The 17672-nt window shown below is 36.4% G+C and overlaps 1 long non-coding RNA gene across 1 annotated transcript in view; it reads right to left on the reverse strand.

The window, feature by feature from the left end:
• Positions 1-13390, reverse strand: part of LOC141278979 (uncharacterized) — a 28761-nt gene extending 15371 nt beyond the window's left edge. The window contains exon 1 of the long non-coding RNA XR_012332544.1: positions 13333-13390. This is a non-coding gene — a long non-coding RNA (uncharacterized lncRNA). The remainder of the gene's footprint in view (positions 1-13332) is intronic.
• Between the last annotated feature and the right edge of the window lie 4282 nt (positions 13391-17672).

The raw sequence follows: 17672 nt of genomic DNA on the forward strand, positions 1-17672 counted from the left end.
TGAAGAAATGTTTAATGTTCTTTGTTCTGACAAGATATAAAATTGTACTGAAAACCCTGCTTCTCTGGAGCGGTTTCTCAGAGTAATCTGGGAAGCGGGCTTCTAGGCTAGTCCTCAGTTTGGCTCAAATAAAACCCTTTCCTATTCTTATTACTATTTACTATTTTTGTCAACAGTCACATGGGTAGTAAATGGACTTGAATCCAGGTCTGATTCTAAAATCTGTGCATCTGGTTCTATAATCTGTGCTGTTCACACTACACCACTACAATTAAAAACAAAAAGATCTATACAAGTTTTTGGTTGCATTCCAAAAGGAAGGTGGTATTTGATCACTGACACAATCTGAAAACAGAAAAAGTAACTTGTGCATCTAACCTTAACGTAAGAATCCTGCAGAGCACAGGAGGACCAATGGTTCTCCCAATAGCTCTGGGTTTCTTTTTTTTTGTTTTTTTAATTAATTAGTTTATTTTTATTTATTTATTTTTGGCTGCATTGGGTCTTCGTTGTTCCACATGGGGTTTCTCTAGTTGTGGCAGGCAGGGGCTACTCTTCTTTGCGGTGTGCGGGCTTCTCATGGTGGTGGCTTCTCTTGTTGTGGAGCACGGGCTCTAGGCACGAAGGCTTCAGTAGTTGTGGCACGCAGGCTCAGTAGTTGTGGCTCATGGGCTCTAGAGCGCGGGCTCAGTAGTTGTGGTGCACGGGCTTAGCTGCTCCGCAGCATGTGGGATCTTCCCAGCTCTGGGTTTCTTATGTTCTTACTGCTAACATCCACATTCCTTCCCTACTCTCCTGTTCCATCTGGCTGGGGCAGCCTGTCCTGGGCTAGAAGCTTAGGTCTCTCTGGTGAGACAATGATTTCTCCTTATTCATTTGGTATGCCAATATTTTTAACACAAGGCCCGGGACACAGTAGTTATTAAGCAGAAAAATGAATTTTTATGAAGGATTCACATGATTCTTGCAAACGTGGGGTAAGTTCTCCATATACTGAATATATATACATATACATATATGAACTCATTTAATTCTCATTACTATCCTACTTTTATCCCCACATGCATTTTCTAGATGAGAAAATGGAGGCACAGAAAGGTTGAATACTTATTCAAGTTCACACAGTAAGTTTCAGAGCCACGGTTTTAATTCAAATATAAACTCTTGAGATATTGTGTAATGTTTTATAATATATAAATTAAAAATAAAATCTATTTTTAAGGCAATAGAATTAGTTTCATATACTTTAGTTAGATAGCTCATAAAACCAGCAGTCTTCATGACTGAAAGACAATATTCTAGATACTTACCAGGGTAACAAGAAGTTTCAATTATACAAAAAATACACTTGGCCTGATAACTATCATAGTAAGTAAATACCAAAGGTATCTGTGTAATCATATAAAATTATGGTGATTATTCAAAGTTACTTGACCCTCGTATGAAATGTACAAAAGCATCTGGGGAGAAAACAAAATAATACCAAAACTTTACTACTGACCTGAAGCTGTTAAACTAGAAAATTAGGTAGCAAAGAAAAAATTGACTTAACAATAGCTTCTAAATTGGCTAATAAATCAGATTCCGACTGCTGTTATTCTAAATCTAGCCAAAGCCACCCACAGGAGCCTAAACAATACATGTGCTGGCGTGGGGTATCTGGCTGACTGCATGGGACCCCCAGGTGTTCCTGGGAAGCCTTCCCCAATAAGGAAGTGGAGGGATGATAATAGAGGAAAGAACTATAATGTCCTATAGTACCTGAAATTATCTCAAAGCGAAAATCTTTAATTATTATTTTAGAAAATAGGTAGATAGGGACTTCCCTGGTGGTGTAGTGGTTAAGAATCTGCCTGCCAATGCAGTGGACACGGGTTCGATCCCTGGTCCAGGAAGATCCCACATGCCATTCAGTAACTAAGCCCGTGTGTTACAACTACTGAGCCTGTGCTCTAGAGCTCGTGAGCCACAACTACTGAGCCTGCGCACCACAACTACTGAAGCCCACACGCCCTAGGGCCTGTGAACCACAACTACTGAGCCCACGCACCGCAACTACTGAAGCCCGTGCACTCCAGGGCCCGCGTGCCGCAACTACTGAGCCCACGTGCTGCAACTACTGAAGCTCACGCACCGAGAGCCCATTCTCCGCAACAAGAGAAGCCACTGCAATGAGAAGCCTGTGCACCGCAATGAAGAGTAGCCCCCACTCACCGCAACTAGAGAAAGCCTGCACACAGCAATGAAGTCCCAACACAGCCGAAAAGAAATTAAAAAAACTTTTTTAAATAAATAAAAACAAGTGACCATTAAAAAAAAAAGAAAATAAGTAGGTAAGGCTTTAATATGTGTAAGTTTTCTTTGCTTCTTAATTAAATTCTTTGCAATTAAACGGTTCGTTACAGATCAGATGAGAGAATGATCAGTTCGATTTTATGAAAACAATCAGGATTAAAACAGATTAAGGCATCCCCATGAGTAAAACCATCCAGTTCTCCCCAGGGAGTTAGGATAGAGCCCAAAGTCTTCATCTCAGTCTGATCTGATCCTGCTTATTAACTCTCCGTCTTCAACTATGGACCTTTCCGTATTTATCGTGTGTCAGCCATATTGATTTTTTTTTTAGTTCCTGTATTTCTTCTCACAGGGTATTTACACATAGTGTTGCTTCTTCTCCTCCTAATGCTCTTTTCTCCAGCTCTTCCCAAGATTAGCTCTTTCTCATGCTTCAGGTCTTGCTTAAGTGTAGTCTCCCTGGAGATTCCTTTCTTGATTTCTCTAGCCTTACACTCCATCACTCATTGCAGTTTTTGTTTGAATTCTTTTTACTCTTATCAGAATCTGTAACTATTTAATGATTTGTTTATTTTTTTGTCTTCGTCTCCTACTTGATTGTAATTTCTATTAGGACGATTACCAACTATATCCCAGGTCTTACAGAACATCTAGAACATGATGGAAACTCAATCAAAATTTGGTGACTGTACAATGAATAAATAATGAATGAATGACCTAGACATGTTTGTTGTATCCTTTCTTTCAAGTTATTTAAAGTTATTTCATGGTGCTTATCTGCAAACTGGGTTGCACATTTATTGGGTTTCACTGGCTTTTTGTTTCCCCAAATCTTAACTCCATTCCCTTGAAAAGTCTAAGAATTACTTATTAGATATCAAAAAAGTTAATAAAGGGAGTACATTCTTATACTCTAACCTGCTAGTAGAGACCAAGCTCTAAATGTAGAGGGATTTGGAAAAGAGAAAGAGGAAAAGGGGAAAGTATAGATATCAGGACCTGAATCTGAAAATAACTCATGCTAGAGAATTCAATCATTTACCACTTGTGACAGTCTAGTCCATACTAAAACATCTCCCATGATAGCAATTTATTAGGGCTTAACTTAATGTCAGAATATACCTTTACGAAGGCAGTCCTCTATTTCACATAAAGGCAAATCTCACCTACACATCAGCAATAATAATCATACTCACAATAATAATTAAGACAGAAACTGATACACGTGCTTCACAAAGTGGTTTAACAAGCATATTCTAATTTGTTATCCATAATGATGCTGAAGTATAGGTAAGGAAAATGTTATTTTTAACCTCATCTTAGAGATGAGCAAACTGAGAATCAGAAGATGTAGATGACTTATCCAGACTCTCCAGCCTCAGTATTTCTTCTTTTCATTATGCCCCATCACCTCTTCACCCCTGGGTTAATTCTTGGAGTGAACCACATACTGAATATTCTTTCAAAATAAAATCCTTAGAACAAAAAAATGGCCTATATAAGCAGCATGGATCTCAAAATGATATATGAAATTCTAGAGAGGACAAACAACAGTGACAGAAAGAACAGAGACTGGCAGTAATTGTTTGAGGATAGAACTGACTGCAAAAGGACATGAGGAATTTTTTAGGGTGATGAAAATGTTCTATATCTTGAATGTAATGCCAGTTACTCAACTGCATATAATTACTGCAATTCATCAAACCATACAATTAGTGAATTTTTTGTATGTAATAAAGCTGGGGAAAATATATTTTTTCCCTGATTATAAAAAAGAACTTTTCAATACAAAATTTTTTTAATTCATAGGAGTATCAAAAATTAAAAATGTCTATAATTTCACTACCCATAAATAACTATTGATGTGACTTAAAAAATTTTATCAAGTATTTTAGGAATTATACTTGATATATAACTTAATATGATGATATCATAAATTGACCTCCATCTTATCAAATATTCTTAGAAATTATAATATTAAATTGGTATATAGAATTTTATTGTGTGTTTTTTTTAATTAATTTATTTATTTTTTTGCGGTACTCGGGCCTCTCACTGCTGTGGCCTCTCCTGCCACGGAGCACAGGCTCCGGACGCGCAGGCTCAGCGGCTATGGCTCACGGGCCCAGCCACTCTGCGGCATGCGGGATCCTCCCGGACCGGGGCACGAACGCGTATCCCCTGCATCGGCAGGCGGCAGGCGGACTCCCAACCACTGCGCCACCAGGGAAGCCCTATTGTGTTATTTTGTTCACTGCACGTTATCAGCCTGATTCCATTTTCATTGTAATAAATAATTCTATCTATATATAAACTTGCTCATACATTTTTGTGCACATCTCTGATCATTTCCTTAAGATACAATTAGGTTGAAGGATAACTGGTTCATAAGTGATGAATATTTTTTTAGGTTCTTGATAGGTATTTCCAAATTGTTATTCAGAAAAATGTACCATTTTACATGCCCTTCAGCAATAGATAAAAATGTCATTACTGAATCATTTACAAAACCAGGTATATCATTAATATACCAAGTCGATCACAGAAAAAGAAGTGTATTGTGCACTCACTGAGTAACTTATAAAGCTCCATTTTTCCTGTTGCCAATTGTAATTCTTCTAGTAAATTGCTTCTTCTTTGTAATAGAGTTTTATTTTTCCTCTTAATCCATAACAGCTCTTTTTATACTAAAGGTATTAACCCGTCGTCAGATGAGTTATTATTTTTACAGTTTTCCACTTTTTTTTTTTTATAAATATATTTTGGCTGTGCTGCGAGGCATGTGGGATCTTAGTGCCCTGATGAGGGTACGAACCCGCACCCCCCTGCAGTGGAAGCATGTAGTCTTAACCACTGGACAGCCAGGGAAGTCCCTCCACTTGTCTTTTAATTTTATGTTCTTTTTGTTAACTTATAAAATTTTTTTAACATTTATACATTCAAATCTAGCAGTCATTTCCTTTGTAGCTCCCATCATACACGTTAGGCTAAAGGAAGGCCATCCCTGACCCAGGTTCCAATAAATACTCATTTATACATTCTTATAGCTGTTCCATAGTCCGTTAGCATCTCAACACCATCTCTGGTCCATTCACCTTCCTTTGTGACCTCATTATTTTGCATACTATTTATAAAAGCCTGTGTGTGTGTGCACGTGCACACACACATGCACGCCTGTCTCAAATTCTTTCTTTCTCATTATATTTAAACTATTTGGAGTAACATTTCTTTGCTGATACTTAACGAAACTACAATCCTATATCACTCTTTTTATTAGAGGCCCATCCAAATGGTGTGATAAAATTCCTTAAACAGCAACTGTGACTAAAGGGATCTTCTGTTCTATGATATAATCCACAATCTGTTCTAAATGAAGTTTATTGCTTCATATTTTCAAATAGTATTAAGGCTTCTTTTCTCTCCCACAATCACTATCTCCATAGAATAAAAGGATCCAAATGCCATGAAATCTCTGTCATCCCAGTCTCTGATAGATGCAATCCTGCAGATTCAATGTGGCTACGATCTCTGCCACAAAAATGACTGGTAAAAGCAATGAGTGAATTGAATGTACCTTATTGACTGGCTACTGAATAAATGTAACATGGATTTCTGAGTTCGCCAGAACTTAAGCCACTAGAGACTTCGAGGATCAGAGTCAATACCTCAAACTAAGCTCTCTGGACTAGTAGCCAGAAAATGGAGAACATCTGTTTCTAAGAGCTGTCAACTGGTAGCAAACCAGATGGGGAAAAATCCAACTTGAAAACTCACTAAACCTTAACAATAGGAAAGATGGGCAAGAGGCAAAATGACAAAGAAGAAAGTCAACAAAAGGAACTCATCGTAACACAACCTTATAAAAACATACTTAGCTAAATCCAAAATTTCTGGAATTATCAATTATGACAATTTTTAGTCTCTTCGAATTATGTGACTCCTTAAGCATTCATCTGTAAGGTCATCTTCTGTTGGCATCTTTCCCATACACTGGACAGCAAATTTTCAGTCACCCTTTAGCTATTTCCCTCTGCAACACAAATCTGCCATCTGTCACCTCCAGTTCTGATTGGGGTTAGAGAGGAGGGCGAGAAGCAGAAGCCACAGAGACATGATTACGTAGAATGGGAGTAGTATGGAAGCCAAGGCAGCTGGATTCTTCTCCAGGCTGTACCACTAAGTAGGAGTGGGGAATTTTGTGATGGCACCCCCCTCCTCTGGATCCAGGATAATGGTATAAAATAAGAGTGACGGTCATGAAAAGATGTTCAACATTGCTAACTATTAGAGAAATGCAAATAAAAATTACAATGAGGTACCACTTAGCACCAGTCAGAATGGCCATCATTAAAAAAATCTACAAAGAACAAATGCTGGAGAGGGTGTGGAGAAAAGCAAACCCTTCTACATTGTTGGTGGGAATGTAAATTGGTGCAGCCATTATGGAAAACAGAATGATAGCTCCGCAAAAAAACAAAACTAGAGTTGCCATATGATTCAGCAATCTCACTCCTGGGAACATATCTGGACAAAACTATAATTCAAAAAGGTACACGCACCACTATATTCATAGCAGCACTATTTACAACAGCCAAGACATGGAAGCAACTTAAATGTCCATGAATGGATAAAGAAGATGTGGTACATATATACAATGGAGTATTACTCAGCCATAAAAAAGAATGAAATAATGCCATTTGCAGCTACAGGGATGGACCTAGAGATTATCATACTAAGTGAAGTAAGTCAGACAGAGAAAGACAAATACCATACAATATCACTTATATATGGAATCTAAAATATGACACAAATGAACTTATCTGTGAAACAGACTCACAGACATAGAGAACAGACTTGTGGTTGCCAAGGGGGAGGGTGGATGGTAGAGGGATGGATTGGTAGTTTGGGATTAGCAGATACAAACTATTATATATAGAATGTATATACAACAAGGTCCTACTATATAGCACAGGGGAGTACATTCAATATCCTGTGATAAACCATAATGGAAAAGAATATGGAAAATAATGTATATACTTATGTATAACTGAATCACTTTGCTATACAGGAGAAATTAACACAACATTGTAAATCAACCATACTTCAATAAAATAAATTTTAAAATATAATAAGAGTGATGTTGATGCTGTGCTGAGTTTTTTCCAGAGCTAACATTTTAGATTTTAATACTAATTCCTTCCTAGATAGTTTCCATCTATTTCATTGTGCCACAAATAAATCATTTTCAGCATTACCCATTTTGAATAAAAAGTGAATACTGCCTAACACTTACTATAGGGTCTGTGTAATAGGACAGCCTCATAAACTCACCCAGAGCCAACTGGCATCACAGATATAATTGGAGAGTTTTATTCTACTGGAGTTTATGCTATGAAATATCTGGGCCGGATATACCTCAGCATATGCTTACCTTCAGGAAAAAAGAAAAACATCAACAAGTTTTAGATGTCTTAATTTTTCTCAGTAAAATAGAGCAGAATTTTAAGGGCTGTTAACATAATACAAATACTACGTATTGTTTGCTGAGGAATTACATAAATATCTATCCCTAGGTCTAGAATTTGTTTGGTGCCACACTTGCAGCCTAACCCTGAATTTAAGATTTTAGCAAATTTATGAAGACACCCATTTATAAGTGATATAATTAACATTTACCAACTCACTGGACAGATTTGTTAATCTAACCACCCTCTGAAAGTCTGCTATGTGCCCAGAACTATGCCAGGTGCTGAGGATATAAAACGATTAGTATATAGTCCACACAATGATGACATAAGCACATTACTTGAGAAAACAAGCAGTTCACATAGCATGGTAAGTGCCAGACTAAAGGCAAGACCGGACAGAGACACCCTCCTAGACAAACTCAAGACATAAATTCTTTACGTAGTGGCTCAAGAAGGGCTAATCATTTAAACCTTACTTTGGAGTAAGGTGAGTGTCACGTGGGGAATGATTTAAGATTGCTAGGCCCAGCCTCTCCTCTATTGCCCTGATTTGTTCAGCTCTAACACCAAATATGGATGCTCCATCTGGTAACGCAAAAGTGTCACAGGTAACTAGACTCATATACCTGAGAAGGTAGTTTGGGACTAGGATCACTTTGTGATTGTAATCTACTTCCTGGGGATTTTTATTCTTCAACCCTACTTACTTTTCAATCAAATCTTCCCAACCACATACATTAGTCTCCTTAAAAGGAGCTCTAATAAATGTAATATCCTCCTCCTTGGGACATTTCCAGTTTTATATATGTCTAAGGAAATCAAATGCCCATTACAGAACAGGGACCAGGTAGGTACTCCCAGGTTTGCTCCTTAATCCAGATCTAGATAGGGCTACACACAAAATGCTAAAGGGAGCATCTCGGGGTGGCCTCTCAGTCTGGAGCACAGAGAGAAACGCAATTTCTGGAAGCAAAAGAGTTTGGCAAACTTAGCCACAGATATGAGAGTAAGATAGCACTCTGGTAAAGGCAAAGAAGTAAGAGGCCCCATGGTACTTTCTGAATATAAGAAGTGTTGTGTAGCACAACAACAGGCTGGGGGTGGATGGGGACAGTTTGAACTAAGATGTTTGAACTGTATCATTAAATTGGATGGGGTGGGAGAGGTTTTAAGGTTTTGTGATCAGGATTGTGTTTTAGAAAACGACTCTACTATCCGTAGAAAACAGATCAGAGTGGGGCAAAACAAGAGGAAGGAAAGCAAACCATGTCAATTATAGAAAATTATTAGTTCTTCAGTTTTTAGTGGTTGATACCAAATTTTCCTTTAAGTTCTAGACCCAAAGGTAAAATTTTCTTATAGAATGGAGGTAAACATAATGTTCCAAGCATGTGCTTCATAATGCAAAAAGTTATTTTTTATGTTGTGGCTTTTCCTTAAAACTCAATTTTAAAAACTACTGAAATTCACACAAAATAGACAAAGATATTACTTCAAAGAAATAAAGATGAAATGCCCCCATTTTCACAGCTTCAGACTAAGGCAAAATTCTATTACATCTGATATAGCTTCTCCTCTGTTAAAAAAAAAAAACGAGTATCAAATAAAAATCTAATAGTCTAACAAATATCAAGTGAATAGATGACCTTAAGCACTTAAGTAAATACTTAAGACAAGCCTGTCTGAGCATAACACAGTAACATGAAGAAATGATAACTGAGTTTTGAAGATTCATTAGTGGGATTACAGACAATATACATATTTGGCAACTGTGTCAACATAAACTTTGGTAAAATGGCTAAGCAATTCCAATTATTTTAATCCTTTTTTTAAAAAGATGGTTATCTTATTTCTCTTTAATTTTCCACGTGGAGAAGCACATGACTTTGAGCTGTAATCCTCATCAGTTCCTTACTTTTGACATGTCACTGAAGGACTCATATGCAATAGATTCAAGTTCTGCAAAATGTCCAAAAGGAAGCTTCAGGCTTGGATGACACATTTCAAGTATTATTTTTAGGAAAGTAACCTTTTTACATCATTTAAACAGTTGAAAATCTATGTTCAAGGAACTTTTGCAGTTAGAAATAGACAACGAAACTTTGGAAAGAGGAAGTATTAGAAATCAAGAAAAAATAAAAATGAAGCATGGCAACAAAAACCTCCTTTCTCAAACTCTCACACCTGGTTCCACATCAAAGGTCTCTCCTATTTCCTTCTCCTTCCAGCTTTCTCTTAGTTTATATTTGTTTCCAGTCATCTGAGGAGAAAAACTAGTGCTTTTCTGTTCCCAGGCAGGTGATCCTGTGCTAACACTAAGGTTGCCTGAACTCAGGATACAGAGAATGATGCAATGCATAAATATTACTTTTAATTTGTTCTGGGGTTTTAAATGAAAAATTTGTCTTCCAATTGATTTTTTAGTACTTACATAAACTTCTAATTGGAAATCAGCATTTTCCAAGCATTCTCTCTTTATCTTTTATCTTTTTTTTTTTTTCAGTTTGCTTCACTTAAAAATAATAGAATGAACCACTGAACTGTATACTTCAAACGGGTGAATTTTATGGTATAAAAATTATATCTTAATAAAACTTTTTAAAAAAGAAACAATACAGCATACAAATAATAACAGGTCTGGGTTTTAGTGCCATTTTCCTAATACTTCAACCATTTATTAAACGGAAATCACATCAGGTTTCCCTGGGGAGATACTCTCCCTCTAATTGGGCTTCTGATCCTTCCGTATACCTGTGACATATATTTCAAATAGTCATGTATGTTTCTGCTTGCTCCAATATAAAAATTGATTTTAAAATGTGATTATTTGCTTTTCTACTTAGAAACATGAAAAATACTATTGTTCAAGGCTTCTGACTTTGCAAGTTATACTAGTATATAACTTGTTTAATATAAAAGACTAGTGATTAGGACATTGAAAGAGGTCTCCTAATTTGCTAGCATAAAAACTGTGATGTAGATTTTATTACTTTCATCTTTCTGTCTCTTCTCTAGAGGTCATTTTTCATTTTTGTTTGTTTTGTTAACCTCTTTGGTATTCTTACTTGATTCCCTGAATACATGCTATTTAATCTTCCCCAAATGCTGTCCTCTCTTACTACAATTCATGTTGTAACTGAAATAAGTGATGTCCTCAAAGATTAAATTGATGAGAATAGCATATAACATGAATTTTCCCATTAGCTAAACAGTCCACATAGAAATGGCTGTGTGGCAAGTTATTACCTCAAGAGGTCCTCTGCAATGAAAATTTTATTAGTTGTGAAGCTCTGAGGTAAAATTTAACCTTAATTCCTGAGAATATTAAAAATAATTAAAACAAAAGTTTCCATTCATCTTAACTGATATGTTAGAAAAACCACTGTTTACATTTCAGTCTTGAAAACAGGAAAAAATGACTTCTCTTAGTTGGCAATTTACACAAATCAGAGTAGGGGTGTGATAAAGAAAGGGTTGGGGTAGGGATAATACTAAGAGGAGAACAATAGTAATGTCTGAGTTTGTAAATAATTTATAAAAATAATTGTAAGTGGTAGAAAGGAATCTATATTCCCTTGGAAAACCTTTAATAATACTGGATTTATTCTCTTCAATGCATTCCAGAGTAGTTATAATAATAACTGTAATATGTATCAAATAAGTATTCAATAATAACAATAATAATAGTAATAATAACAACATCAAATCTGTGCCAGGCATGGTGCTAAGCAGTAATAATCCTTACAACAAAAGTGACATATACTCTTGGCTGGCAAGTCAGTTCCCATTCTTAACCACTTTCTTATTTGTCCTTCTGCTGGAAAGGCTAAGAAAAAGATACTTGTTTTCTAAGCCTCCCTCACCTTTAGTTCTTGTCAAAAAGGGAAAGAACTGATGTGCGTGTTAGGGGAAAGATTTCCCTTTATGAAAAACAAGAAAGGCACCAAGTTCTCTTGCAGCCCCTATGCCAAGCCACTTACTTGGCTTGTTCTACTTGTTCCCTACCTTTGGGATGCTGTCATTTGAGAAGGGGAGGCCTGGAGCTATAACAATCATCTTGAAGCCATGAGTCAAAAGACAGACAGACATGGCATCCAGGGCCTTCATATCCTGAGCTGTTGAGCCAACCTACAATCTACTACCTCTGAGACTTCTACTTATACTATATAATTAAGTGCCTTTAGTATTTAAGCAGCTAGTAAGTCTTCTGTTACTTGCAGCTTTATGCATTAGAATAAACAGCCCTATGAAGCAAATTATGGATGAAGAGACTGAAGGACAGAAAAGCTGACCTCCCCAAAGTCACACAGCTAGGAAGTGGCAGAGACATGATTTCAACCCAGGCACTTTGTCTCCAGTGTCTTAAATCCCTGCTCTACAACACCTTTCATTTCCAAAGGAAATTGCATGGTGTTTGAAAACAGAGTTACTTCCCTTTTCTTCTTCATCCTCCTAATATTTTCCAATTCTACCTCTTTTAATCTCCTCTTCTTCCTCAATGTGGCATCCTGACATCTACTCAAGTTTGGTCCTTTGTGCCACCCTAGAATAATGTTTGAAAGTATTTTAATGTTATGGTACCTTTAAAGCCAACAGGCACATAACATTCCTCAATGACTGCTCTAAATTAGCATATTTTTCATTCTTTCATTCATCCATCCATCAATCCACCCAAACATTTACTGACCTTCCACTATGGCCTGGCCCTGAGATACGAGTAACAGGACTAGTGTCTAACAGTTGAATCATACATGCACTTATACAGGAAAATACTGTATTTTAACATATTGTATAAACAGATTACAATGAAAAGCATAATAAAATAAATGTAAACAAGCTATGATTTTAGCAGAGGAATAAAGCAACTGGCTCTGTCTGCGGTCATCTCAGGGGTTCAAGAGGGTGTGCTTGAGCTGGACTATATCATATTCAAATGTAATTAGTTTCTATGCTCAGAAGTATGCAGATTACACCCTTGATGTCGAACTCATTTGTCACGTGTTCAGTAATGTTTAAATGTAAAAATTATATATATCCCATTTTTACCTTTTTATATTTACAAGATCCAAAATCAAGTACACTGAACATGATACATTTAACTTTGACATGTAAAATTAAAATTTCCACAGAAACCTAAGAAACCTAGACTATTAGCATGTTCTTAAGCTTCTGGTTCTTAATCTGCTACTTTCAACAATTTAATTAGTTGTATTAAAAGTACTAAAATTTACCAATGCACTTAGCTTCAGACATCTTTATAAATAGCATCTAGTTGACTGGGATTCTGATATCATCGCACATTTTACAAATACTTTGAGTACTTAATGTAAACACAAAAAATACTAAAACTCATATTTAAGATGGATTTTCATGTTCAAAATGATTGTAACAAACTGTGAACACCTAGTTTTTAATTTGGGGATGGATATAACCCTGCCTTTTGACCTCTGATTCTGATTCTATTCTTTTTCCGATGATTTCAAGTAGGTCTTTCTTCACTCATGTTTTCAAGACATCCTTTTTTTCCATGCATTATTTATTGAGTTAAAGGGACTTTTCAAACACAAACCTGGAATATTCTGAGTTAATGAGATTACTTGGACAACATCTGACCGTCTGAATCTGCAATAAAACATGACAGTGTTTGAAGCATATCTGTGAGGTCTTGAACAATGGAATTAATAATATTACTACCACTTACAATAAATTTTTATTACATTTCATAGGCTGACTACATTTTTTTATATACCATTTTCACTCATGTTTGTAATTCTGTTAGTTGCTTTCCTGCAAAATCCCAATTATGTTGGCATGACCTTTTGATTTCCCATGAAATGAAGCTGCTTCATCCACAATAACATCTTTAATACCCTGTTACTATACTTGTATTTTGATGGTTTCTGAAATTCCATTCACTGGGTCTGTAATACAGTCAAGGTCCTTATCTGTGAAGGATATCATCAAAAACACCAGTATATAATATCTGAATGTTTTCAAAACTGAACAGAAAGGGTTTTGTTACCACTGCAGGATTTCTATATTAAGCTTTACCTTTGTTATATATATATATATATATATATATATATATACACTTAATGTTGACTAGTGTCAAAACACTAAATTTGGAGTCCAAAGGGTAGAATTTTTTCTTTAATGTTTGTGACACTGGACCAGGCATCTATCTCTCTAGACCTCCAGTTTCCTATTTCTCAAGAGAAGAGCTTAAGCTGGGACATTTCTTGACAGCGCATCTCTAAAATGCCTTTGGACATGGTGGCCACTTGTTCTGAAATGTCTTAAATATTTGAGGTTGAACTCCCTCCAAAACAAACCCTGGAACAAGAATTTGAGCCCAAGCAGTTTGTTTGGTAGTTATCCCAGGAAACAAAGAAGGAAAGAAGGAATTGAAACCAGTTAGGGGAAAGACAATGAGGATGTTAAGTTACCACAGTGAGTACCTGGAGCTTCATTTCACTGGGATGCTTTGTATGATGTCGAACCTACTTCCCAGAGTTATCCTACCCAAAGGCTGAGGGAGCCAGGGCATTTGTACACCAACGCCTGTCAGTCACTGGTTGGGGGCTACTGAGGGGGGAGGGTTCTATTCACCAGCACTTCCATACTGCCAGCATTATCAAGCAAAGAGATACAGATGTGAGGCATTTTATGCTGAGGCAAAGTGCACTGAAAATGGGTTGAAAGGACATAGGTGGAATCTACTACACCACTCCTTCCCATGCTCCTCTCCCAATCTACCTGGCAGACTTGTAATCATCCTCTGAACTAGCTCAAATGTTATATCATCTGTGCACAGCTTCCCTTGACTCCCGAGCTCTGTCGTACCACATACATCATTATAGGAATCATTGCACTGCATGCCTATCTCCACTAAACTCTAAGTTCTTTCTATCTCTAGCTTAGTAGTCTACCTACATCTATTTGAGCAATGCTATTGGGTAAGCCTGTGGTTCTTTTGTAAAAATTTAGCATTCACCAAGCTCTCTCTTACCTCATTTCTGTGAGGAAACAGAGCATGCAGAAATTACTACAGTTGCTTGTGCCAAATACCCATCCCTGTCTGTAACTCAAATTATTTAGACATTGAAACAGTGGAACAGTTTATGCTGACATTTTAATGTTATCAAATTCATAACACCAAAAACTTGGTGAGCCACGCTGGAAAATTCATCCAGCAGTAGCAGCTCCAACAAGCATATATTGAATGTCTACCTAATATGTTTAAGGCTCTGTGCTGCTTAAGACTTTTCCATTTTTCTATATATTTTATATGTATAATTTAACCTGAGATCAAATCAGATGTTTAATTTTTAATATTAAAATCAGATTATCAAAAAACACCAAGTTAATTTGAGCACACTAACTTTAACAAAGGTAACATTCTCAGATTTATTTTTCACTGATAATTTATAAAAAAGAAGCTTGCCTTGCAATTTACATTAAAGTTGTCTCTTCTGCCTATGTGAAGATGCATTTTTCACGCACTGTCAGATTCTGTTACTTTATATAAACAGTACCCAATCTTCAAAGCAGTTTTGTATTTTTCCACTGGTAGAACCTTGTCCCATTAGCTATTATATTAGTTAATAGAGCTGGCTTTTAAAAATATGTATTCTAAACTTCTTTTCATATTTGTCAGTTATCAAACAAAATGTATATTTTCTCTGTTATGTTTCACCAAAATATCCCTTACTTTATGGCCAACCCTGTGGGGAAAAAAAAGTACAAAAATGAGTTAGAGTTCTAAATTTCGTAAGGTTCATGATTTTTAAACTTCCGTGTACCTAGCAGCAGTATGTTTTATCCAAGCAAGTTACTTCAACAAAGTTTCATCTGATCATTTTAATTTTAGTCTTACGCAATCTTGGTCTACTCAAACAAACTAAAAAAACCTTTCCCAATTCTTTTTATCTAACTCTTTGCTCCTGGGCAACCTGACCTATACTGTTTCCACCTACCCATCCATTCATTCTCTTTCCCCTACTTTCTTAGGTATCAATGTGTTTTTTGGACTTCCCTGGTGGTCAAGTGGTTAAGATTCTGTGTTCCCAACGCAGGGGGCATGGGTTCGAATACTGGTCAGGGAACTAAGATCCCACATGCCGCATGGCACGGCCAAAACAAACAAACAAAAAAACCCAAAAATATAATTGTTTCAATGTGTTTTTTGCTTCTAGTCTGTTTTTAGTAATTGTTATTGTACCCTTAAAAGGCAAAGCACAGGGAGATTTGCTGACTTTTTTTAGGGGGAGCTAGGGTTTTATTTTTTTTCCCCTCTGGGTCAATTAAATTTCTATGAGCTCCCTAGTGAGTTGGTCTGACACATTATAATAAGCATTATTCTGAGGGTTATATATAGACCTGACTTGACATATCAGCCAGAGAAAGGAAAGGCAGCAAAAGTCAACCTAGACTGCTGATCAGTCATTTTGACACAAAGTTTAAACTATGCCCTTTGGCAATATAATGTCTTTAGAGAAAAAAAAAATGAAAAGAAAAACAAGGAGCAATATGCTTAATAAAATAACCTTAGTGAAAACGAAAATGAACCTCAATTACAGCAGCAGTTTTTTGGATTACACTACATTACATACTAAAAATAAACAAGTAGTTTTGTAATAAATGTATGAAGTAAGTTTCTTCATGTATGTATCCATGACAACCTATGTTTACATTTTTGAGTTTCAAATAGCTATGTTACCAGGAATATGTAAATTATTTAAAACACTGTAATAAGATAAAATTATGTTTCCATAAACATCCATTAGCTAATAGTCCAGCAAAAAATCTTTAGAGCAAATCAAAATTATGAAAAGTTTTGATTATCATTCTTAATGAGAAACTAGAAAAGCTGTTTAATATCATAATTATAATGAAGACCAAAGAGTCAAGGGTCACATATCCTTCAGACTACTGTGAAGTCAAAAAGGATATGAAAATATGAGAAAATGTAAATGCTATCTTAGATACCAGATGGAACTCCATTTGGAAATCTGATAGGGCAACTTCCCTAGAGGTGATATACTCCAGAGGAGAATAACAATAGAAAAATGACTGAATGTGGGCATTCAGGCAAGGACTTCTGCTACTCTTTCCTTTTTCCAGTAAGAGATGTAGGTTCCTTTAGATATGGGACTTTGAGAATGGATTCTGGAATACTCTGTAAGTTAAGAAAGCACTAAATACCACGTCATGATTTTGTATTTTCTCAGCCAACTTTGAGAGCCCTAGTAAAATGCTGTGAAGCCTGGAGGTGACCTGCAGGAAAAAAACTGCATTTCTGGGAAAAGAAAACAGACATAATATGAAGAATGGACAGAACGAGCATTCCAAAGTCTAGTTTTTCATGTAAAATCCTAATTTTAGTTTTGTGTAATCAAAAAGGAAACGTATACTACTGTTAATACATTATTATGAGTAACATATCAAAAAAAGCATTGAAAGAAACATAGCTTAAAATATGGAACTTAGGGCTTCCCTGGTGGCACACTGGTAGAGAATCCGCCTGCCAATGCAGGGGACACGGGTTCGAGCCCTGGTCCGGGAAGATCCCATGTGGCGTGGAGCAACTAAGGCCGTGTGCCACAACTACTGAGGCTGCACTCTAGAGCCTGGGAGCCACAACTGCTGAGCCCATGTGACACAACTACTGAAGCCTAAGCACCTGGAGCCCATGCTCCGCAACAAGAGAAGCCACTGCCACGGGAAGCCCTCGCACCACTACGAAGTATAGCCCCCACTTGCCACAACTAGAGATAGCCTGCATACAACAACAAAGACTCAATGCAGCCAAAATTAAATTAATTAATTTAAAAAATATGGAATTTAAATTTCAGATTAAAATTTTCTAACAGAGGAAGAATTAATATTGTTAGAATGGCCATACTATCC

This window comes from Tursiops truncatus, chromosome 6 (assembly GCF_011762595.2).
Source record: "Tursiops truncatus isolate mTurTru1 chromosome 6, mTurTru1.mat.Y, whole genome shotgun sequence".
Taxonomy (NCBI): Eukaryota; Metazoa; Chordata; class Mammalia; order Artiodactyla; family Delphinidae; genus Tursiops; species Tursiops truncatus.